The 25241-nt window shown below is 43.1% G+C and overlaps 1 long non-coding RNA gene across 1 annotated transcript; it reads left to right on the top strand.

Moving 5' to 3' along the window:
* Window positions 1-21380: 21380 nt before the first annotated feature.
* LOC127057322 (uncharacterized) lies at window positions 21381-25003 on the top strand. Its single transcript, XR_007776066.1, has 3 exons — window positions 21381-21469; window positions 21800-22009; window positions 22699-25003. It is a non-coding gene; the product is annotated as an uncharacterized LOC127057322 (long non-coding RNA).
* Window positions 25004-25241: the final 238 nt, after the last annotated feature.

Below are 25241 nucleotides of genomic sequence, written 5' to 3'. Positions count from 1 at the left end.
TGTTTCTAGCATCATGAGCTGCTGGCAGTCAGGACTTGCTAGTGAAATGGTGAGTGGATTTGCCTTTCGGTTATGTAGACTATTATTATTTTAATGTGAAGGCCCCAAAGCACAGTAAGCACTGAAGCTTTTTGTGGGGTGAATCTGCTCCTGACAGGCCACCATAGCAGTATATTGATCTTTCCTGGCATTTACATGGAAAGCAGCTCAAGGTAACATTGACCTTGGAAGAAAGATCTACTCTGAATGGAGAATGTATGGATTAGGCAGAAACAGGCAGGCCTTCAGTATACTGTAGAGCAGAGATGCCGCCTTTTTCATTTACTTTTTCTCCAGCAAATATTTACTGTGGTTTGCAGGGCAAGACAATTTCCATCCTCTCCTATGTTTCACTTCCCTCCATCAATCCATGGCTATTGATGGAGTTCAGGACCACTGTATTCCTCATTTTTCTTTTGTTTTTAGAAGAGCACCAGTCAATACTTCAAGGCTATTGAGCAACTGATAATGAAAAATTACCTTTTTATTCACCATGATTTTGAGCAGTGAAATAGATGTTCTTCATCTTGGCGTGTAACACTCTAGAAGTTGTCTCTTGCTTTGTTGCCTGCCCGGTATCATGGTAAGGCCCTGACAGTGAGCAACAGAAGTGGTGGCATCAGACTATCAATTGAACCAGCTCTGTTAAGGTCACTCTTCCACCCTTCTCAGTGAAACCAGCTAGTTTCCATGTGTTTACTTCTGAAGGAGACTGAATCAATAGTGTGTAAATAATCAGCATGAAAAGGTGGAATTCTCTACTACAGGCCAGACATCCTTTGCTCACGTTTGAAATGTAGGCTTCAGTGCTGAACTAAGCAAACACCATCCGTCCACATACCAGTCCCCAACTAAGAAGTTTGATGCATTTCACATAGCAAATGTGACATAAATATCCTTCAGTTGTTTGTCTGAGAATAGAGTTAGAAATCTAGACTCTTCCTTTCTCTATGGAAAAACCAGGGGAGGAGAGAATCCAGCTGCCATAGAAATAAGGCTTTAAAAAAAAGGCAAATAAGGAACCCCATGTATATTGCTATTTCAGTGGTGCCTAGAATGCTATTATAATTTTGCCTGTTCAGGGAAAATAACAGGTGTAATCAGATGTGATGCATCCAAATTTCTGTTTCTTTTTTTTTTTTTTTTAAATTGAATAGTGTGAGAAAAGCAAGTTTGAGAGAGACAAGACAAAGGGCAAATGTTCTTGCTGACTTGGCAGCATTTAAAGTGCAAATTTATACTAGATCATTTGGTGGATTAGAAGAACAAGAGTAAAAGTGTGTTATGGTGCTAATTTATTAACAGCAAGCCAGTAGGCTGTACTCTTCTGAAGTCTCCCTGTCTCTTTGACCCAGTTAGTTTCCTTTCTTTTAAAGGACATTTTCTCCAAATGAAAGTGTTCAACTAATGCAGAATTCCTGTGTCCAAAGGACAGTCTGTGATCCAGTCCATTGACTCCTGATTTCATTTAAACTGCAATTCATTATTTTCTTCCTGTGCTCATTCAGGAACCCATTGTTCATTACTCTCCCATCACTGTATGATTGGAACAATTTGTATCTGTCGCTCGTACATTGGCCAGATAATGAAATAATCATTTGTGCATCTACATTGTATTTTACATTTATTTTGCACAGCGTAATTCACTTCATAGGGTCATTTTCTCATTCTGGAACAAATTGTGATCTTGTTTAAGTATTTAGTAGTTGGTAACAGTTTGCAGCTGCCAATGTCAGGACACGTCTGAATACTGCCATTCACAGACAGACAAGACGGCACGGGAATCCTTGCTGGACCTTCAGTAAACAAAAGCAGAAAAGATTCTGTAAACCAAGGGTCTGATCCAAAGTCCATTGAAAGCAATGGAAAAACTCTCATTGATATTAATGGGCTTTGGATCATGCCTTCAAAGACAGGAGCAACAAGGAGGAATAAGACTATCTCATAAAAGTGAAAGCAGAAGATAAAGCACAGAGCCTGAGGAATACAGCCAGATGAGCTTATGTTCTCAAGCAGGCCAGCAAGGTTATGACTTCTAGAGAAGTCAAGAGTCTAGGAGAATAAACTAGTTATTATGACAGCAGATAGATAGAAAGGTGATTGCTGATTGGTTAATTTGTCTGTCTTCTGCAAATCTATTTCTGCTCAATTAATTAAAATGACACACATGTTCTGCTCTCCAAATATCACACACATTATTATGGAAAGGTTGAATTAGTCATTATGTTGGAAAAGGTCAAGGCTTGAATTTAATGCCAAAAGGAGATAGTGCTTCCGTTGATACTTCATAATTGCCAACCACTCCCAGTTCCGTGCATTAACTGGATCTCTGCTCAAAGAATTTGCTGCCATATTTACAAAGGAGATGGCACAAAAAGTGCTTTGGAAAACTCGTGTGATGAAGTCCCCAAGGTGCAACCTGGGCTGTGGGACCGTTGAGACGTCCAAACGCCCCAACCTGGGTTGCCTCTCTCACTGTGATGCTGATGTCAAGCTATAAACCAATGCTAGGCACTACACTCACACAGCCAGCCAAAGGCAGAGATGCATCCAACTGAGTTACATGAATGATCTCCCAGCCATTCATGAACCATCAGTAGAGAGGCTCTAGTCAATTCCCCCCAGCTCCCCAGCCTTGCACCCCAGAGCTGTACCGTCTTGCCCTGGCCAGTATAAACTTATTACTTAGTTCGACACTCCAACAAAACAGCCTTGTTAACCTGAGCTGAGATTTCCCAAGCTTTTCCATCAAAACACATTTGTTCTAGGTAAAATATAAAACAGGTTCATTAGCTACCGAGAGACAGATTATAAGTGATGGGCACAAAGGTCAGAGCTAATTACCTTAAGAAAATGAAAAGTAAACACACTTTCTAAACCCTAAACTTTTAGTCTAAGCAGGAGTTGAATCAAACAGCTTTTCTCACCCTGACAGATGGTACACAAAGTTTACAATATACAGGCTGTGACTGCCGTCCAGCCTGGAACCACTCTTCCTCAGTTCCAAATCTTTGTCTTTCAGATTTCCAGGTGTTGAGATGGATGGGAGGGAGAGGCCAAATGATGATCTCACAATCTCTCTTTTTACACCTTCTTCCAGCTTTTGGAAAGATCCTTGCTGGGACGTGGGGTTTAGGCAGCCCCCGTTGGTCGGGCAATCTCCATTGCATATGTGCTCTCTCTGGGATGGCCATTGGGAAAGTGGATTCCCTTTAATGGGCTATCAGCACTGGCTGGCTGGTCCTTGCTGAAAGGTTGGCTATGGGCGTCTCCCAACCGCACAACATATTTCAGTAACACACATAGCAGTGCTTCATAACTTTACATAAAATAACAGCACATACAGTCCAACAGGATATTAATGTTTAACAGATCAAGACTTTTAAAATGATACAAAACCTATCACAATCCTATCACACTGGTGAATACATGGGATTCTAGGGTGCTACTTTTGAGGTACAGAGTGCCACAACTCTACAGCACCTTTTCCAGTGAAAGTGGGATGAAAGAAAATGATAGTCATTGAAACAATTGCATTTACTGGCTGTTTTTTTGGTCTAAATATTGAATGGTACTTGCAGCATTATTCATAATTGTTCTGTCTATTACCTGTATCAGGGTAGCACCTAGAGGCTCCTGCAGAGATCAAGACTCCATGGTGCTAGGCATACAAACATAGAGAACTAATCCCTGCTCTGAGATCCAACAAGCTGCTAAATAGACAAGGCAGACAGACAATGGATGGGCAGGAAAATGGAAGTGAAGGGATGGGAAGTGACTCGACCAAGGTCACAAATCCAGATCTGGTGACTCACCTGTCCATCACCCTATTGACTGCACCACAGAGGGTTAATCAGAGCAGTGCAGTGCTCACAAGTGGGTATATCCATCACAAAAACATAGAGGAGCTTGTCGATGTCCAGGTTTATGAACACAAGAGAAGCCCTTTGTAAACCATTTAAGTTTAATAGCACAGTTCCAGATTGGAGCTTTTATTTTGATATTTTTCACCATATAATGAATGTCAGCACTTGTGAGCCTTAAAAGGGTTGGATCCCAACTACATAAGCTCTTTCCAGTTATAAATCTTGCAAGCACAGGCTTCCATGTGAGTGTTCCTATACTTCCTGATTGTGGTTTGACTGGAAATACCTAGAAATAGCTTCAATGGTGATATTTTGGCATGTCCAGTCTCAGCTGGAGCCTGGCAGTGTGGAGATACTTTCAAATGGAAAGATAATCCAGCACAGAAATAAAGTAATCATACTCTGATGATCCCCAGTACAGGCTGGCTTGGGTGAAGTTTCAAGGGGTATGCCCGTTTCAATTTGCGGCCACCAACGTGGATTTTGATGGAGAGGTAAGTTCAGGGAGTCATGAGGAGCTATTTCTCTAAATGGGAAATGGACATTTCCTCTTAATCATTCTGTTAGCTAATGTGAAGGGCAATGATTATGCCACATTTCCTGGGCTGGGGAAGGTTATGTGACAGAGCAATCCACCCTGAAGCCGGCTTTCTTGGACCAATGGGCTAGATGTTCCCCCCACAACTCCAAGATCACCTGGATGTTTCTGCTCAGTCGATGAGCATGGAAGGAGCTGTTAACGTTGACATTTGAATTGCCACTTTCTAGTTTCAGAGCCAACCCAGGCGTTCAGAGGGATGGGGCAGTTCACAGCTCTCCAATGGACAAATGCTGCCCCCTTTCCCCACCCCTCATGCACAGTCTATGCACTTTTGGCTTTGCACACAGGATCACACGTTATAGGTGTAGCTGGGGACTCCACACCTCTTAGCTGCAGGCTTAAGCCATGAGCTGCAGTGTTCAGCACCATCCATGCACAGGAGGGCGGTGTAGTGGGGCAGTATTTGGCCCTTAGCTATTATCTCAGTCTTTCTGCAGACGCAGCACTGTGTTGGTTCAGCTCTGGGATAGTATCCTGGCTCTGATTCAACCACAAGTGACTAGGCTCAATATTGTCACTCACACAGTGGAGGAGAATGACACTGTCCACTGCAGGAACCACTGGGTGAGATTCTCTGGCTTGTGCTATGCAGGAGCTCCGACAAGACGACCTTAATGATCACTTCTGGACTTAAAAATCTGTGAACCAGAGGGCTGAGAACTGTCTTTCATTTAAATGAAAATGAATTCAGAAGCTGATGCCACAAGAGAGAGGTGCTAGATGGTACAGCCACAAACTTGGTACCCTGTCATCACAGATTAGGACTAAATCATAGAATCCCAGGGCTGGAAGGGACCTCAGGAGGTCATCTAGTCCAACCCCCTGCTCAAAGCAGGACCAATCCCGAGACAGATTTTGTGCCATTGCACCATAGAGATCAAGGACTCCATGAGCTAACTGATCATCCCACTTGCCCTGTCGTGTGACTGCTCCAAATCAGGCCCACTGTTGAGACGATGCTTGTGCTGTATGTTCTGTAGATAAATAGGCTTCAGTCTCCAGGGTTGTTGATTTAGCACATTCAAAGTGTATTGTATCATACACCATTCTCTTGCCCCCAAATCATGAAGTGATTACAAATACCAGAAAGGTTCATGCTGGCCTTGTAGAAAGACTCTTAGACTTTAGGGTCAGAAGGGACCAGTATGATCATCTAGTCTGACTTCCTGCACAAAGCAGGCCACAGAATCCTGCCCATCCACTTCTATAACAAACCCCTAACCTATGTCTGAGTTATTGAAGTCTTCAAATTGTGGTTTGAAGACCTCAAGCTGCAGATAATCCACTAGCAAGTGACCCAGGCCCCATGCTGCAGAGGAAGGCGAAAAACCTCCAGGGCCTCTGCCAATCTGCCCCGGATGAAAATTCCTTCCCGACCCCAAATATGGCGATCAGCTAAACCCTGAGCATGTGGGCAAGACTCACCAGCCAGCACTCAGGAAAGAATTCTCTGCAGTAACCCAGATCCCATCCCATCTAACATCCCATCACAGACCACTGGGCATACTTACCTGCTGATAATCAAAGATCAATTGCCAAAATTAAGCTATCCCATCATACCATCCCTTTACCCCCACTACTCCCCTTGGAAGGCTGTTCCAGAACTTCACTCCTCTAATGGTTAGAAACCTTCATCTAATTTCAAGTCTAAACTTCCTAGTGTCCAGTTTATACCCATTTGTTCTTGTGTCTACATTGGTACTAAGCTTAAATAATTCCTCTCCCTCCCTAATATTAATCCCTCTGATATATTTATAAAGAGCAAGCATATCCCCCCTCAGCCTTCTTTTGGTTAGGCTAAACAAGCCAAGCTCTTTGAGTCTCCTTTCATAAGACAGGTTTTCCATTCCTCGGATCATCCTAGTAGCCTGTCTCTGAACCTGTTCCAGTTTGAATTCGTCCTTCTTAAACATGGGAGACCAGAACTGCACACAGTATTCCAGATGAGGTCTCACCAGTGCCTTATATAACGGTACTAACACCTCCTTATCTTTGCTGGAAATACCAGATAAATGCTCCAGACTGGTGTCGAGTGATGGGCGTTTGACCATTCAGCTACATTGTTCAATTGGAACAATGAGAGAGGGAAAGAGAGAGCATCCACATATGGCTGGGAGGTTTGCTACAATCTGTAGCGGGGTGTCTGAAATCACACTGGTAAATTTGATGTATTATGTGAGATGCTTTACACTGATCATAAAGGCCTAGAAAGCCTTTTTTTGTAAATATGTTCATTCTTCTTAGTTACGCTCCATTAAGTGGTGTTTGGTTAGCGTGTGCACGCGCGTGTGTGTGTAGATTATATCAAGCATATTAATGAAACAAGAAAGAAAAAAATAGCTACAAGACAGGTAACAGCAGATAGATATATATATATATATAGAGAGAGAGAGAGAAATATCAGCAGGAAGAAACTGTGGCTGGACAGTAAAAAATCACCTGCTTCTTAGGGAGATACAATTGGGTAATGAGCCATGGAAACATGAACATTTCAGATGGCAGATCTGCTATTCAAATGTATGGCCAGCTGTCAGAGTGCTGGCATCTCGCACTCCCCCCCAGAAGAATTGCTCTTTGCCGAACTGTAATGAGCGGGTTATGGGTGACTCTAGAAAATGTAGGGAACTCTGAGAAATTGTACTGCATCATATTAGCTTCTCTCTGAAGTTAGCAATTTCCCATCATGCTGTATTACCCATCACTGTCACTAATATACCATGAAATTCAGTTGTATAATGTAGTGAGCAACTCAGCCTCCCGTTTCAAAGGTTTGTTACCCATAATCCTGTGAGAGTCATTAGCGATGTCACTGAATAGAAGAAAACTCATTCACTTCTTACAATGTTTCCGCATCTGGCAAATAACTGACACATTACACATGGGCACAATGCTTAATTCTCCAGGGACTCTTGATTACCACCTTGTGAACTGCATGTCTCTTTAATGAGCAATCCAGTCACCCCAGAGCCCCACCAGCCCCATCTGTTGTGTTGTGTGGCACCTATCCCCTACGCTAGCATTCCCCGCCCATGGTTGAACAGCTGGATGCTCTGGCAAAGTGTCTGTTTTCTAGTCTTGATGATGTTTACTCTTTCAGATGTTGCTAGAACAATATTTTAAAGACAAGATTGCAAAACAAAAACAAAAAAAATAACCCCACATACGAATAGAGCCACAAATTTAATTACATTAACAAGCTCTGGGTTAACATTTTCAAAAGCACCAAAGTCCCGTTTGTATTAGTGATGTGGGCCCCAAATCCTCAAAGTTAGTTAGGCATCTAACTGCCATGGACATGGCAGCTAAATACTTTTGATCTAAACCATAGGCTCTTAAGTCTCTTTGAAAGTCAGTGGGACAGAGGGTCCTAAGTCACTTTTGAAAATAGGACTGAGATGTTTCTGAAAATGTTATCCCTAGTTTATCTTTTTAGGAAAATTTCTCAAATGAGAGCAAACAGATGATCACACGAGAATTGGCTGAGTCAAAAAGCAAGTGTCCGTTTTCTAAACTCCCAGCGAGAGAAGGCTTTCAGGCATTCAATTCTATTGTCTGCTGGGATTTGCAGAACCTCGAAGTGCCTTAAGATGCATTTATGATGGGACTTGTGTGCCTACCTCACATTGGGATGATTGAAAATCATTTGGGGCAGCCCGTGGAAGTATTCTGCACAAGACTATGTGACCCCAGATTGACATCTCTGATTGTTACTTTGCCTTTCCCTCTGCTACTGATTATTTTTCCAAACACGCTTTGTTGTGCTCTCAGCTGTTCCTGTCATATCTGAATTGTGCACCATAAACCCCATAGGTACCAACTCAGAAATAGGAATCTCCACTAAGATTTGCTTGTTTTCTCTGTCAAAACATTAGCTAAGCAATAGGCAATCCTGACTTCTTCCCTGACAGAACTGGACACATAATCCATGTTCCTAAACCATGGTGCCTTACCAGTATCCATTCCAAACAGCCAGGAACGAGCTGCTTTCTCTGTAGCTGGGCACAGCCTTAACCCCCCCAGCATTAGTAGCATTTTTAGGTTATGAATAGCATGCTCGTCTCCCAAAGCCCACTCTCCATAAATGTGCAGAAGTATTGGCTGTACCTTTAAACTGATGCTTTCTCCACATCAAGATTCCTTAGTGTACGTGATCTATACACCCATGAAATACTACCCATATGGTCTCTCCAGTTGGATTTAAGGAGTAGGCCAGGGATGCTGATGTTGTATCTGTGCATAGTTGATATTTTAATTGTCGAGCAGCCTTAATTCACATGTAAATATATTGTTGTGCACTGGTGTAGAAACACAACATAGCATTATGGGCAGTCCAGTGTTGAGGCTTAGGTAGTGCTGCATCTCAAAAACTCAAGTCTCTCTTTCTCGGCAAGAATCTGTGTTCTATTGGCTAACTTGCCATGTAAACAACATGGGACATTGACCTGTGTGTAATTTAGTGATTGCATTTGCTATCCCATCCTTTGGCACAGTGTGACATGAAATGCTACTTTTCCCTAAAACTCAGCAAACTATTTTTAACTCAAGGAAAGAGAGACACCAATACTTTTATAAAACTGTTGCCACAGGATCACCTATGGCCAAACACCTTCATGACAAGACCGGAGATTAGAGAGAAACCTGCTCTGAAAGCCTTTAGCATCAGATTGTCAGACCAGTGGTATATCTAGTTGAGCTTTCACTGCTGTCTCTCATCGCCCTAGTGAATATAAGGAATGTGACTTGCCTTTTGTTGGTTTACTTTAGAATTGAGCTGTTTAGTAGCAAAGATCACAGGCATGGTGATGGCGGTGTATAACAACATCAGACCTGTCTATGCATCAGTAGCTTCTGGAGAACTTCATTTTTGGCCCTGTTCTGTCTTAATTACACTATAATGGTTTCCTTCAAGTTCACCCCTATGTAAATGTTTAAATGTACTGGCTGGAAGTGCCACTATCTTAGTGATTCTAGACAGTGACATTAATAGGCTACCTGTTTATTCAGTTCCTCTTTTAAATTGTCTTAACCATGACTTTTCAAACTCCAAAGGTTTTTTTTTATCTTTAATAAGAGCCATTTTCATCCTTCTTTCATCAAGTCTGAGAGCAGGTCAAGATGTCTCTGGCTTCTAGCTCATTTTGCTCAAGATGGCTCTTTACCAGGTTGATATTGCAAAGTACTTGGAAGCATTTATTAAGACAATCATTTAGAAAGCAGGTGAAGTGCCAGACAGGAAACGTAGCGGTGACGCTGACTGGGCTAGGATGTATGAGATTGCCTGGAAGTGTAAGACAGAGTTTGAGCTCATTAATTCTGCCTCACCCGGGCTATAATGTACAGACACTGTCAGCTCCATATTCCCTGCTTCCAGACGTGACAAGGCTGGAGTCATTAAAGCTGAAGGGAGCCAGACTCATTGTGTGGTGATAGCAATAGCGTGTCAGCTGAAAGACAGCTCCGATGGCTCCCATGATGTCAGTTCAAGTAGTTAGACCACCGTTCCCAATTTATTTCACCAAGTATCTGCAGCCACCACATTTGCTAATGTCAAACTAGTGATGTATCTATTCTTGTCCCTGAAAGGATTGTGGCGGAAGACCGGGGGTGTGAGGGGAGAGGGGAGAAATCTGCTCCAGAGCAGTCCCTCTAAAAATCTTGTTGTTCTGATAGATCAGAAACCCCAGCTGGTTTGCAAACATGACTTACTAAAATTATATTTCACTGAATACGTGGTTATTAAAGAATGCAGTTTGTGATGGTTCTGGATGCAGCGTTTTATCTGGTTTTCTGTATATTCTGGCCAAGTGACAGTTTAAGTACAGAGTGGCATTTCAATATTTTTGTCCATATAAATACCAAACAGCTGTTCTCAAACTACAAATAAGAAAAGATCCAATCTCTCACCAATTCAAAACCTGATTGCTAAAGACATTCCAAGCCAGGATTGATAAAGCACCAATGGCACTATCATCTACTTACAGTAAATCAATTTTTCTGTACCAGCTTGCTATATGATAGAGATATGGCTGCAGTTGAGAAGCGTCCTATATTAGCAGGCTATAATTTTACTATCAGTGCATTACTGCTTCTGGGCTTTGGATGGGATACTCACTGGATGTAGCTTAAATTGCAACAATCACTCAAAAGACGAACCCAACCGCAAACTTTCTTACATTTAAAAATTCACCTAAAAAGGTGTCTCTCCACTGCAGTTTTCAAATTGGACTGTGTGAGAAAACCGAAATAACAAAATATAAGAGGAGAACCTATTTGTATTTCTGATCTAAATACCAGGCGGCCCTACAGATCTGGGGAAACCCAGAGAGGATTCAGATAAACCTCCAAACATTTAGAGACCTATCCAGAGCAAGCGGGTGAGGGTTTGGAGGTTAGGCCATCATAAGCTGACATACCAGCAGTGCCTAACGGTAAGTAACGTTGTTGTTGTTCCTCAGATTCAGACACGGGAGTGTTCCAGCAGCATCCCAGCACACAGGGCCGGCTTTAGGAAGTGCGGGGCCCAATTCGAACAGTTTTGACGGGGCCCCGGCAAGGATGACTAAAAAAAAAAACACTTAAAAAAACACGTGGGTCTTGTACTCACTGGGCAGCACTCCTAGTCTTCGGTGGCGGGTCCTTCACTTGCTCCAGATCTTCGGTGGCACTGAAAGACCTGCCACTGAAGTGCTGCTGAAGACCCGGAGAGAGTGAAGGACCCACCGGCAAAGACCCAGAGTGCTGCCGGGTGACTAAAAATTAAAAAGGAGCCTGTAGCCAGGGAAGGGATTCTCGACCACTTGCCCCACCCCCCAGCAGCTCTGCCACTGGGCGGGGGCCCTCTTTGGCGTGGGGCCTGATTGGGGGAATTGGTGGAATTGGCCTAAAGCCAGCCCTGCCAGCACAGTTCTGCCCAAGGGTAAGTGGTGGGAAGTGAGATTGGTTACTCATGCAACGGGACCAATGGGAACTGGAAACTTGCTGTACAGGCAAAGTCGCTGGACGTCCTGGAGCCCCCTCTCAGGATATAGGTGTCCTTGAGAACACCAAAAAAGGTCCCCCTCACCTCACACATCCTGCCATGCTTCCAGTGAGGGATGCCCAGAGCAGGGATAGGGGAGGGTTCTTGCTTTTATGCTGCTCTCTAGTGACCCCTTCTTTCCAAAGCAAGGGATAGTATCGAAGTTGATAGATGGGTGAGAGCCACATCCCGTGTTTTATTGCAAGTCTTCAAGGGCTAGAAAACGTGGAGTAGGTAAATCTGGCAATACATGAGACTTCTGAGCACCCACATAATGTTTAACAAGGAAAATTGGATGGACAAAGAGAACATGAAACCAAGGGCCAAACTCAGGTGTAGTTCAGAGAAGAGCAACCTCCCTTGGACGCCAGGGCTGAGTTTGGCCCATTACTCAAAAACCCCTTGAGATGAGTATTTGTTTTCAAATACGCAGTTTTAGTTACATTTTGAAAATGTCAAGTCTGCAGCATGTATCGGTTTAGGGCTTTGGACTCCCTAGAATCACAGAGGGGTATTTCTTCTTTATAGCTTTGCAGTTCACATTTCAGAGGCAGTCTCAGGAAGCCTTGCAAACGTTCAGAGCCTTCCAGGACGGTGCATGGCTTGGTTTGGTTTAAATTTAAAAAATAAGATGAGAAAGTGACTCAGCATTTCTAACCCCAGCCCGAAGCTGATTCCACCACCAGAGCATAACAACGAAGGGCAGAGAAAATCCAAGAGCCTTCAGTTAGAACTGAGTAAAAGCTAGATATCTGGCAACTGGGAATGCGGAGAGACGTTAGCATAATTTAAAGATGCAGTTCAGCTCTGGAAAGTGACGAGAGAAATGGCTCCTTCTTATCCATCAGGTGTCCCCTGGTGCATATTTAATCACACGTTAGTTAATAGCCAGGCCCTGACCCTACCACGGGATCAGTGTGGGGTGGGTGTTTCTGCCCTCACAGACTCGGACTGATTTCAGTGGGACTCTACTGCAGAACCAAGCACTGAACAAGAGTAGAGCTGGCTCCTATCCCTACTTATGCATCATAACAATTGCTCACTAATTTCTAATTATACAGCCAATGATTTCCACCAGTGTAACCCTACTGAAGCTAGTGGGGACAGGGTTTTCCCAGATGACTCCGAAGGCACAATTTGGCCTACGAAACTCTTTTCTATGGGTGGCAATGCAAGGAAAGGTAAGAACCCAGCCTGACTGCTAAATTCTTTTCAAAGTCCCTCTTTCCAGAACACAGTCCCCTATCCTGGGTGACCTACATTCTTTGTTCCTAGGCACGAGACCTTGCATTTGGCTGTATTACAATTCTTGTTTAATTGTGCCCAGTTTGTTCCGTAGCTGTGACATGTTATCATTCCTGATTGCTCCACCAATCTTTGGGTCAGCTGCAAATGTCATCAGTCATGATGGTATGTTTTCTTCCTGATTTTGGATGAAAATATTGAACAGTCTTGGGCTGAAAACCTGTCCCTGTGGAACCTCAGCAGAAACACCCCCATTCACTTATGATTCCCCATTATGAGATCTATCCCTGAGCTAGTCCCTGTATATTAGATTTCTCCTTCTCATTGCCTCTAAGATCAGCAGTAGCCCAAAAGGCCTCTGTCCCTGGGTGGACAGAAAATTGGCAGAAGTGGCATTCAGATCATATGCCTTTTATGGTAAAAAGGATCCTTATTTCCACCATTTGGCATTTTCACACATTACCATCTGTTACTTACCTCCAAACCCTTTGGAAATTTGACATCTAATTTCATTTCTAATTCACTGTCCTCCTGACTTCTGGCAAGGGTTTATGGCCAAATGAGGCTTCAAGCTCTCTTTGATGAATGGTAACAAATGTATGCATTTCTGATTGTCTAAATCTAGCAAAAATGGCCAGGGCCAAATTCAGCCCTGATGGAGTCCAGTAAAGTTGATGGAGCGACACTAGGGTGAATTTAGCCCATGATTATCATATCCAAATTTGTAGAAACGGATCACAGCACTGAGGCTTCCAAACCATTTGAAGCACAGGGACAATCAGGGGATAATGATGTTATTTCCAGGTAGCAAATGTGCTCTCTAGGCTGCCACTCCCACTACTGTCATGCCTTTGATCACCACAGCTTATGGGGCACTAATAATAGTGTTGCTCACACTTACTAAGAGGTTGCGATGCTTGCTTGTACATTGCCTGTCTCAATGTAATTACTTATTTGAAAAGCACTTTGAGACATCTGACAATTTGGAAGAGCAAATGGTGCTTGAGTGTCTATCAGCAAGAGAATTTGCAGCCTGGGTTTAGAAAGACATCCTTTCCTTCCCTAATCTGTGTATATTCATACCAGCATTAGCCAAGTGTGCAGGTCACTTATGCTTGCTTTTGCTACAGGAAGTAGGAATGGCATGTCCATGTTCTCGGTTTAACATCTAAAATGCTTTTTCCTTTTCTTTTCTAGTCTGTAGCTATTGCTTTAATATCATCTTCCTCTAACTGTGACTGTGTTAAACATCTCTGCTAGATATCGCCCCTTCCGAATATTAGTATTAACAGACAACAGGTAAAGGTTCTATCTGCAGTACATCATTGATTCCAATTACCGAAATGGAATTGTACATTATAGAATTTCATAGGTATATTTTTGTAAGAGATCGTTTATGCCTTGATTAACTTCTTTCTGTTGCTTTTTCAAAATGGCTTAAAGTTGAACAGTTAACGAATGTTAAAAATTCAGCATGATGGAGGCGTTTTGTGTTCTGCTGATCACCAATTATAATGATCAGTGGGCACACAGATCAGATTGGACTTTCTAGAACTCAGATTCCAGTAGTGCCTATACATTTTGCCCTCCTGTGAAATGATTAGTCCTAAGGATCACAGAGGAAGTGGCTTTTACTTGGATGTTTTGCAGGAAGGGAAAATTTTGCCCCTTTTGAGTGAAACCATGCTGCAGATAGAGTTCGGTGGGAACTCTGAAGCTGTTAATTAGAGCTAATGATAACGTAATTGACCTGGCTGATTTAAAATGTCCAGCAGAAATTGCTGTGTCCTCATAGGTTGCTGGAATTAACAGATCTAGGGTACCCTAAACCCTAGAACTGCGATGTGCTTGAAATAAGTTAAAGATTGGTCTAGGTGACTATTATATGCCTTTGTTGCACTGTTGGTCTTTGTAGTTCCCGAAGGTAAAGTCAAAAGAAGATCTCAGTCGCTGTTACAGTGCTTGGGGTTTTCAGCATCAAGCTGAGAGGACCCATTGAGAGAGTCTGGTTTCTAGGAATAGCTTTTCCTCCTTTGGTTTCAACCGGAGTGCTCTTTTAGGCTTGGCCAAGCTGCCAAGCTGACCTTGTTCCAAAAGCCATCTAAACAAGAGTCACGCTAGTGAGCTGGCAGTGGAGGAGCTCAGCAGGAGCCACCCTCAATATATTTGACCATTACGAGTTCAGCAGGACTCTGAGCTGAAGTCAGGTTTTCCCATGCAATAGGTATATTTCCATGGTTGTGTTTTATTTTATTTTTTTGTTTTACCCTGCTGTCTGCTTCATACGAAGACTAAAATGCTGGCTTTCCCCTCTTCCTTTAGCTAACTAGCAATCCAATCTATCTGGATAAGCTTTTTATTTTGTGATGTCCTGTAACCTCTTCCCGCTTCTCCTGACTTCATCCAGGCTGGACAGGAACACAGTTCTACTGGTATGAACCCAAACCAGGGTTCAATATGTTCTGCCAGCAAGATGCTGGTAGTAGTCAAGGGCGTCCAGGGTGCCTCTTCACCACCTGTCTGTGCCAGCCCAGAGACATCTATGCCACCAGAACCCGCTGCAATGTGAAGCTACCTGATCCAGTTCTATGATGCCAGCTCTTCCACCGCTGGTCTCCTTGGTTCTTCTGCCAGGTGAGTTCTGCCCCACCCCAGCCTGTTTGGGGCAGCGTGAAGTCAGCTCTGTGCTGCTGTCTGGTTGGGCCTCTCTACAACTCTCTCTGCACAGGGTAGGGAACCTAGAACGAAACAGGCCACTTGGAGCGTATCCCAGCTCCCTGGGACAGAGCCCCTGGTCTCTACAACAGATTCCTCTGCCTTCTCTTGTTAACCTCTGCCTGTGAACTCAGGGTGACCCTCTTGTCTTGCACGACGCTGAGGCACTTTCTTTGAGTACGGTCACAACCAGTGATGAGTTATACAATCAGAACACAGGCAAATTCCAACCTCAGCAACATAACCAGTGTGTGGAACTAAGGGAAAGCAGCATTATAAGTCACGTAAATGAGGCTGGCCAGACCTGGGTTTTCTAGCTCTAGGATTTACACTTCAACTGGAATAAGATAGCTATACTGGCCAATAGAACCGTGCTCCAATATCCTGTCTACTGTGTGTGCTGTTTCAATTTGGTTTTGTGTATTGTTACATCTATTGAACTTTACACCAGGATTAAATCTTCCAACAGGTTCGCTTCACTCATACCATGAGCCCTGTTCTACATAAATTGCAGGTAGCCCTGTAACCAGAACAGGGCGGAGTCTTTAGGTCTCTTTGCACATGGTTGTCCTGTGCTTTGTCTTCATTAGCTGTTGACTGTTTCTGAGACTGGAAAAATGATCAGGTCCTGTTCATAAGCGCTGGGGCAATATGAATCAGCAGGAAGCTCTGGTTTCATACAAGCTACATTAATATTCTAAGAGCTTTGTTGCCTGTGCCACAGGTGCAATTTCTTATTTAGCTTTCAGTGCTATTTTGATTATTAAAACTTAGCAATTTATAACAAGTCAAAAATAGAGTCACGGCTCTGAAGGGAGGTAATGCAGGGCACTGATTCTTTGCAAAAAATAGCAGAGCGGATTTCAAGACTCTCCAGTTTACAGAAAATTTTAAGGGATTGCAAATTTGATGCCACATCCCCAGCTAAACATAGTAATGATGGGTCAGGAAAACAATCATCTTAGCTGGAAAATGGTTAGACAATATACTATATAAACTGTGTATCTGAAGGAACAACATGGTCTGAATTTCAAAATAGAACTGGAAAGCAGGCAGATTTTCTTGCCATGATTCTGGAATCTGCCACACCTTGTGAGAAGAATAGGGTATAAACAGGACAACGTTCTTGTTGGTTAATTAAAGTTATTTCACCAATTGTCCGTACTATAGTTCCTATGATATTGATGATATTTGGTTGCTTAGCCAGTGTAGAGAACCAAGACCATGCACACTGAGACACTGATTTATTAATCAAGATAGAATCTATTTATTTTCTATAATTTCTTATTTAACTTTTAGAAGATCATATGATTTGGAGGATTGTTTGTTTTACAAAGTTTAAAAACGAGTTTAATGTAGAATGTTCAAAGTTACCCCAAAGTGTTCAGATGGTCCAATCAGAACACTGGTCAGCAGGGATTGAAGTTACCTTATTGGCACAGGATGCCAATGAAAGAAATAGCTTGTTTTAATAGACTCTTTCCTTCTCTTGTGGCAGATTAGGGTCAGAGCCCTTGGAAATAACCTCAGTGCAACCTGCGGATAACATCAGCGCAATCAATGGGCTACATATTGACAGAATTTCCGCATCATGTTGTTATACTGTATATTATTAATTTGTAATGATTTTGCTGGTATAGTAATTCCATGTTTCATTGCTTTGTTTGTTATACAAAAATGTTGTTATAGCCAGTAATGTTCTCAGAGCCAATGATTTTGCTGATTTTATCATGAAGTTAATGATCAACTGTAGTTTCCTTGTTGAGAAAATGTTAATTTGTAGGAGCATATTTTCAATGTAGGTATTTGCAGTGGAAGACAATATGCTTTAAAGTTTTCTCTTTAGCTGGTCCCATAAGTTCCAGTAATGGAAATTGAAACTTAAAAATGACATTCCCTACAGTGCTTTAAATACGATGAAATCATCTTAATAGTTTTGTTTTAATGGGCTCTTCAGCCTAGCAGAGAAAGATCTAACACAATCTAATGGCTGAAAGTTGAAGCTAGACAAATTCAGGCTGGAAATAAGGTACGTTGTTAACAGTGAGGGTCATTAACCACTGGAACAACTTACCGAGGGTCATGGTGAATTCTCCATCACTGGCAATTTTTAAATCAAGATGAGATATTGTTCTAAAAGCTCTGCTCTAGGAGTCATTTTGGGGCAGTCCTTTGCCCTGTGGTATACAGGAGGTCAGACTAGCTGATCACAAGGTCCCTTCTGGCCTTGGAATCTGTGTAGCCTTTATGAAGTATGTTGGGGCAAAAAAAAATTACTGATCCACACAAATGTTCATATTCTGCCCTGACAATTAGTGTTAAGCTACAAGTATTTAGATGAAGAATTTGAATGTGTCTCTTGCATCTTTTATTAATTTATTAACATTTTTACTATGCTACAATAAAACACTGCCCATCCAGTGATTTGGGCATCCTTGAATGTCTTTTAAAAACACACCAATCAACATACAGTCCTGTCAGTTACCCTAAGATCAAATCAACTAACTCCATGACAATAGAAACAGAACAAAGGTTAGTTACCCTGCCTGTACAATCCCCACTAGAATTCTCTTCTAATACCACACAGCCTTACCAATAACCCACCTCCAGATGCGCAAGGGAGAAATGAATGTCTCTTTTTGGCAATAGTACAAGCCTTGTATGCAATGGGCCTAATCCTGATTTTTTGCACCTTCCTCTGAAACATCTTTTGTTTGGTTTGATTGGTATTTCCAGTTGGTTATTTTTTTTGGGGGGGGGCAATTTCCACAGGTTTTTTTCATGTTTTATTTTTAAAATTTTGCCAAAGGTACCTAAGACCCAGGATAGTCTGTCTTTCTTTCTTTAAATCTAGTTGAATTTTGAAAAAAATCTTCTTTGCATCAGGGTGGTGAACTAGACGGACGATTGCTGTGGTCTCATCTGGCATCTCCCAAACACGTGTTGTGAAGTTTGTAAGCTCATTGGTGCATAGACTCTCTTGTTGTTCTGTGTTTGTGCAGCACCTAGCACAATGGGGTCTTGGCCCAAGACTGCAGCTCCTGGGCACGACTGCAGCCCAAACAATTAATAATAGTAAATGGGCTGAATCCTGTGTTGGCATCTATTGAAGCACCTCTGCTGAAGTCAGTGAAAATGTGCCAGTTCACTCCAACAGAGAGTGTGGCCCCTTGCGGATTTTAGATACTGAAGTAATGCAGGATTTGGGGCCCAGGAACTACAGGCTAAGGCAGGGGTTCTCAAACTGGAGGTCGGGACCCCTCAGCGGGTCATGAGGTTATTACACGGGGTGGGGTCATAAGCTGTCAACCTCCACCTCAAACCCCGCTTTGCCACCAGCATTTATAATGGTGTTAAATATCTAAAAAAAGTGTTTTAAATTTATAAGGGGGTCGCACTCAGAGGCTTGCTATGTGAAAGAGGTCACCAGTACAAAAGTTTGAGATCCACTGGGCTAAGGCGAACGGTTCTCAGCAATCCTAAATGAGGTTCCTAATGGGGTGTGTGATGGGGTATACAAATCCCACCCAGTCAACATGGGTTAATCTGTGGTGGGCCCAATCAGCCCTGCCCCATCTCAGCTGCGAGATATGTCAGACTTGAAGGGAGGAGCTTAGAAAGGCAGAAGTTCATGAACCTTGTCCCACCCCGACGGGGCACCCTGGTAAAGGAAGACAGTGACCAGGTAACATACAACAATCTATGTCTGAATTCACCAGTTACATAATTACCTCTTATTCAGGTATGGTCCAGGAGATGTGCCAGCAATAACAGAGTCATTCCGAATGTTTCGATTTGTGTAGTGGGAATAGAGTGATTTGAATTTTCTGCTGGTATATCTCAGAGGATCTCAGAATATACAAGTATTCATTTAGACAGAGGGGAGAATTGAACCTGGTCTTCCACATCCCAGGTGAGTGCCCTAATCCTGGAGCTAAACTTTCTAATGAGAGATCCAGTCATTTGCAGCTCTAAATCCTCCTTTATTTCCTGCTTATCAATCAGATCCCCCTTCGAATAACAGAGACCAGGTTAGTTAATCATACCATTGGCTGTCCGAGATATGTATTTGCATAACCAACCAGGCAATTCACACAAGCAAATATAATGTAGAGGAGACATTATTTATAGAATAGAGACTACAGTACAGCAAAAAAAATTGATCACAAGCGCACAACAGTAATTCTAAAGCAAATTACCAAACAAACTACTTGCACATGCACAAAATCAATATAATAGGTGACTCCTCTTTTAATCTAACAGTCTAGGACAGTTTCTTCTTTATGATCCTCAATACTTATGGTGAATGTGCACATAAATTAAAAAGTACTTGGGTACACACACGCAACATCTACTTCTTATGATTATACATTTTTACTTTGAAAACTTGGCCAATCCAAATAGAAAAATGGAAACCATCCTCAATACACGCTACAGTTACAAGATATAGTGCTCAATAACAGAAAGGAATGTTTTCTGTATTAGTAACTGCTTCTGACAACATCTATTTTCATAATAGTGTTTTGTCGAATGAGCAGTTTGAGTGAGAGTACTGCTAAATCACCTAAAGTGAGGCTGCCTGACGCTCTAATTGCTGCTAATGTTAGGTAACTCCTTGCATTTCTTGTTTTATTCCTTTCTTCCTTTCATTTAATACCATCTGTCAGAGTCCATTCCGCCCTGGGACATTGCTTTGCATAAAGAGATATCAGAGTAGCCAGGCACTAGCAAAAGATGTGACTGGAGGTGAATATTTCTGGAAGCTTTATATGGCACGTAAAACAGAAAGTTATGCTTTATATAAAGATTCCATTTATAAATGGTTCATGAGTGTTTAATAGATATAATAATAATGTTTTATCCAGGAGTAGTATGTATTATAGATGGCTATCACCTGGGCAGAGAAAGGTAATTCTGCTTTTGGAAGACGGTGGCATTTCTAATTTTGGTTTCATTCCGATTTGGAAGGAAAACCAAACATTTTAAAAAATCCCCTTGAAAGGAATTGGAGCCCCAGCTCTGGGGCAGTTCACTTAGGGGCTGCCCCAGAGTTGTGGACCCTGGAAACTCTGGGAACCAGGGCTTCCAGGCTCTTGACTCCCCGTCAGGCCACTAGATGGGCTGACAAGAAATTGGGCAGGTTAGTTGGCAGGACACAAGGCAGGTTTCAAAAACTGCCTGGCAGGCAGGACTCCTTTGGACCTCTGACTCGGTTCTCTCGGAAGTGCGTTGAAATGAAAGTGCTTCCATGGATGTTTCAATTTTTGCAAATTTTGACACGCCCTCCCCCCAAAAAAAGTTTCATCAGTATGTTTCCAACTATCTTGAGTTATAAGCAGCCTGTTGGACTTTCAGACTATTGATTAATCATTTATTACAAGATTTATTAGTGTATTAACTCTTTATAAATAGAAACTTCGTATATGGTGTGGCCAAAGAGAAAGTCAAGGGAACAAACCAATAATGGATAATTTTGAGGGAACCTAAAGAAAAGGATCTTCCAAAAAAAAAGTGAAAAATGTGAGATTCCAAGGTACTTAGGGTGAAGTTCACCCCCATGCACAGGATCCTTGTGAGCCTTCAGAATAGAGCCTAAAATTAATATCATTGGTGCTGGGTGACTTTCCTTTTATGAGAATGGAGCTGTTGGCTGTGACTCCATCATTAATCATACAAGACCCCTTCCATTTAAAATCCTATTTTTGCCCCTCTCCGAAAAGAAGAGTCCTCCTAGAGTCGCAACTAACTCTTTTGTAATAGTAAGTGTCTTTGGGCTCTATTGCACTAATCCAGTCTGTCTTTTTCAAAAGTTACTATAGCAACTCCTCCGGATGTGTTCTTCTGTTGTTTGGTGGAAGTGAACTGGAAACTAGGAAGACGGCTGAAGTCGGAGAAGGCTGGATGTTGCCATCAGCACAGAGTGTGATATCTAAAGAAGAGGCATTGTCCTCTAAGGCTCCCATTGGAGTGGAAACGCCCTGCGAGGTATCTGGCTTTGAGGGCTGCTGCTTTTAATCATGTCCTGATATGTGAGGTGCCACCCAAAGCAATCGTAGGAGCAGGAGAGGCATCAGCTGCTGTGCTAATAATAAAATGCAGAGAACTAAAATCGCCCAAGTCTGGAGATGCCAGCTGGGCAATGGGATTATTTCCACACACAGTTGGAAAAGATCAATATTCACTGTTTGAGCTGAATTATAATAAACTTGATGTCATGCCTCATTAACAGACCTTTCCCTGCACGGATTTCATATTCTGTCAGGGGAGGAAATAGAGCAGCTACAGAATCGTATCAATTTGTCATTTCATCCGCAGGTGCTTGCCTGCCGGAGGGAAGGGATGCTTTGCAGCTGCTTTGGCCCATCATGCGGTAGGTTCTAGCCAGTAAGAACCTCTGTCCAGCTGGAGAGGATGTGATGCTGGGGAGCGAAGGCCATGGGCACACCCATCTTCCCACTGCCTCTTTAAACACATTCATTCAGAGGAGTCTTGCTCAAGCCAGTGAGAAGTCCTGTAGTATCTCAGGTAAGGAGGCAGAGACCGAAAGACAGAGCGATGTAGCCTGAGATATTCAAATACACCTAAGGGGAGCAATGGATGGGATTTTCAAAAGCTCCTAAATGCCTGTAGGAGCACACACTGCCCTGAAAGTCACTGGGATGTGTAACCCTAAACGACATTGGGGCTTTTGAAAAGCCCATCCTTGGTGCCCAGCTTGTATTGGAAGTCAAAAGGGGTTGAACAACTAACTTCTTTGGGTTCCTCTGAAGCAGTGACTAGCAGGTAAAAACCAGGGGAGCAGCTCCTCAGCGAGTCTGAATTGTCATAACTCCATTGGTGCCACTAGAGCAGCCCTCTGGTGTAGACAGGTGAGTTGTAGTTTGAACACGTTGGCTGATGGAAGTAAACCTTGGGCTCCACCAAAAGGTTAACTCTTGCCTTGCCCACAGTGGGTTTTAATATGTGTTAACCAACATGTTAAAAATACACCTTTTCTTCCAATCCCTAAATTCCTTCAGAAACAGAAGACACCAGAGTTTTGGGTTAAAACACCCAGCAGAACTGAACATCTCAACTGTACATGTTTTAAGTAGTATCTTGCTGTCATTCTCAGGCAACTACAACAAAAATACACCGTGGAAAATGTATTCTCTTTATTTTTCTTATGCATTTCGTACATACCTGTTTACTTACTGAGTTGCTTTCTATTTCAGATGTCTCTTTATAACACTGAAAATCTACAAAATGCTGACCATAATTAATACAAAGCTAATAACATAAAACCCCACCACCTCAGACAACAGTTAACAAGTGAAAAAAAATGAAAAACCAACAGCTCCTTTATCAGACCCTCATGACCGCAGTGATATTCGTCGGCTGTCAGATAACCAAGCAATACCCGTAGGCTTCCACCCTATGTCCTGCAGACCAGGCCCTCCCTAAATACTTGGGGGATGGGGAAAAGATGGGCCTGTCAGTATGTGCAGGAGAAGATCAAATCTGGGCTCTCTCTGGCAAAGTGGAGAGTGCGCTCCACAGTCCAGGACCTTTCACAGAAAATCCCTTCCCAGCAGCCCCCTTGGTGGGGCTCAGATGCTGCCAAGGAAGCTTCTCTTAATAAATTAGTTTACTTGGAGTAAAGCTTAAAGGATTTGAGGCCTGATCCAAAGCCCAATGAAGACAATGGGAAGACTCCTATTGACTTGAGGGACTTTGGAGCCAGACCCCTGTTGCTTGGTTTTAAAACTTGTGATGCAGCAGGAGAGTGATTTTTTTTTTACGTGTTAAAATAAATTATTTTTAATGAGGGAAATTCACCAAAATTCGCTAAAGCCAGTGGTTCCCATTAAAAACAAACAAAAGCAACACACTTCTGTCTGAATTCTATTTACCTGCTGTTGATAAAGTCACCCCTTACCCCATAACAAAGATCACAGGGGAGATATTTCTATTTTAGATTTCACTTACTGGGTTTAACTTGGACTATGCAATCAAGCCAGCTTCTCTTGCCCTTTGGGTAGTTAATAGGGTGCAGTAAATCATTCACTAATCACACTGCTGACGACACAGTAGGTATCTGGGTGACTGTTGAGGGTACACACATCTGCAGACTCCCCAGGGTTGCGTGTTGAGGGGAGAAGTCCCCTGGCATAGTCTGGCTACAAACCTCTACAGGCCAGGTCCCTTTGAGCACGATGGAGCGAAAGCATCAACCAGATCAACTGAAAACATTCAGCTCTGCTCCGGCCTGGAGAGGGAAGAAGGCTGGTTTCCAGTCCCACGGCTTCACCAGCATCTCTAGCCTGGGGCTGATTCTGCGTACGAGCTGGCAGCACAGGCAGGTTCCTGAAGATGACGGAAATCGTCCTATCTCAGGGCATCTTCTGGCCATCAAAAAAGGACTCCTCGTCTTTGAGGATCTCATGGGTGAAGTGGTAGCGAGCTGGGCCTCCGACCCTGTACAGTGAATGGCAACAGGTCCATCCAGTCCTCTAGGTTCTCTTTGTTGACCAGCCACATCACACTGGAAGACAGCCAGGACAGCAGCCGCAAAACCCGTCCCAATGGTCGAACTGGTAGGGGCGGCGACTCAGCGCAAGCCCCAGAATGATCAGAGCCTTATTCCCTGTAGATTAAGGAGAGGTTACTACAGGTTAATTAGAGCACCTGGAGCTAATTAAGCTCCCACCCCAGACCTAATAAAAATCTCTGCTTCAGTCAGACAGGAGGAGAGGAGGAGAGCGGACTAGTTTGGAGGTGACTGGTGTTGATCAGAGGATTAGAATAGCAGGGGAAGGGAGACCAGGCCCAAGCAGGGCAGAGGGACTCCCCCAGCACAGAGAACTGAGAGAAACCCTGCCCAGGGGGAAAGAGGGTCAGAAGCCGGTGAAAGTGAAAGGGCTGGAACTGGAGTAGGGGGTGAACCTGGGTCCCTTCCCCGCTTCCCTTCTCTCCCCCTCCAGTGCACCTGAGGAGCTCAAGAATAGGAGCAGGGACAGCGCCCTGATCCACCACCCCCAGGAAAATCGTGGAACCCACCACAATAGCATTGGCCATTTGTCACAAACTGCACCCAGATTTAAAACTTTTTTTCCCCTTGCACTGCAGAAGAGCTCGGTTGTGAGTGTTATCCTGAACGTGCTAGTCAGAGACCGGTTCTATTTGAAGTTGAGCTGCCAGTCTGCTGGGGAGCTGTGACCCCCGTGTGCTGTCCCCCACGGGAATGGAAAACTTTCCTCCCTTTGCAGCACAAACTGCAGATGCCCGGCTGCCCCTTTACTGGCTTTTTGGACACCAGCCATCGGTAGCTTATCATCAATTCTGATCTGACAGTGATCCCTACAGCTGATGTGCTGATTCTAATCCGCGGCTTCAGTCGGCTTTAAATCTTTATCTGCAATCGGTGAGTCTCAGCGCTGAGTATGCAGAGACATTATTAGATTATTAAATCAATGACACTCAGGTTATTAGTCACACTTATCTGCATTACCTGACACTGTAATGATATTCTATTTTTACTTCCATCCTGCTAATGTCCCAGAGGTACTGAAATTATGACCAGAAAATTAATTTCTTTACATTTGGACAAGAAATAGAAGTAAGGGGAATAATCCCATATCGACACTATAAATCCTAACAGGGAAAAGCTATGGGTATTTAAAAAAAAAAAAAAAAAGGATTGAGAACTACATTTCATGTACACGCTTATCCCTGTGGTGTGGGGTAAAAGAAAGGGCCTGTGGATACATTCATATCT

The sequence above is a fragment of the Gopherus flavomarginatus genome, chromosome 8 (assembly GCF_025201925.1).
Source record: "Gopherus flavomarginatus isolate rGopFla2 chromosome 8, rGopFla2.mat.asm, whole genome shotgun sequence".
Lineage (NCBI taxonomy): Eukaryota > Metazoa > Chordata > Testudines > Testudinidae > Gopherus > Gopherus flavomarginatus.
Note: the sequence above shows the minus strand (reverse complement) of the source record. Positions and strands in the feature narration are given on the sequence as shown.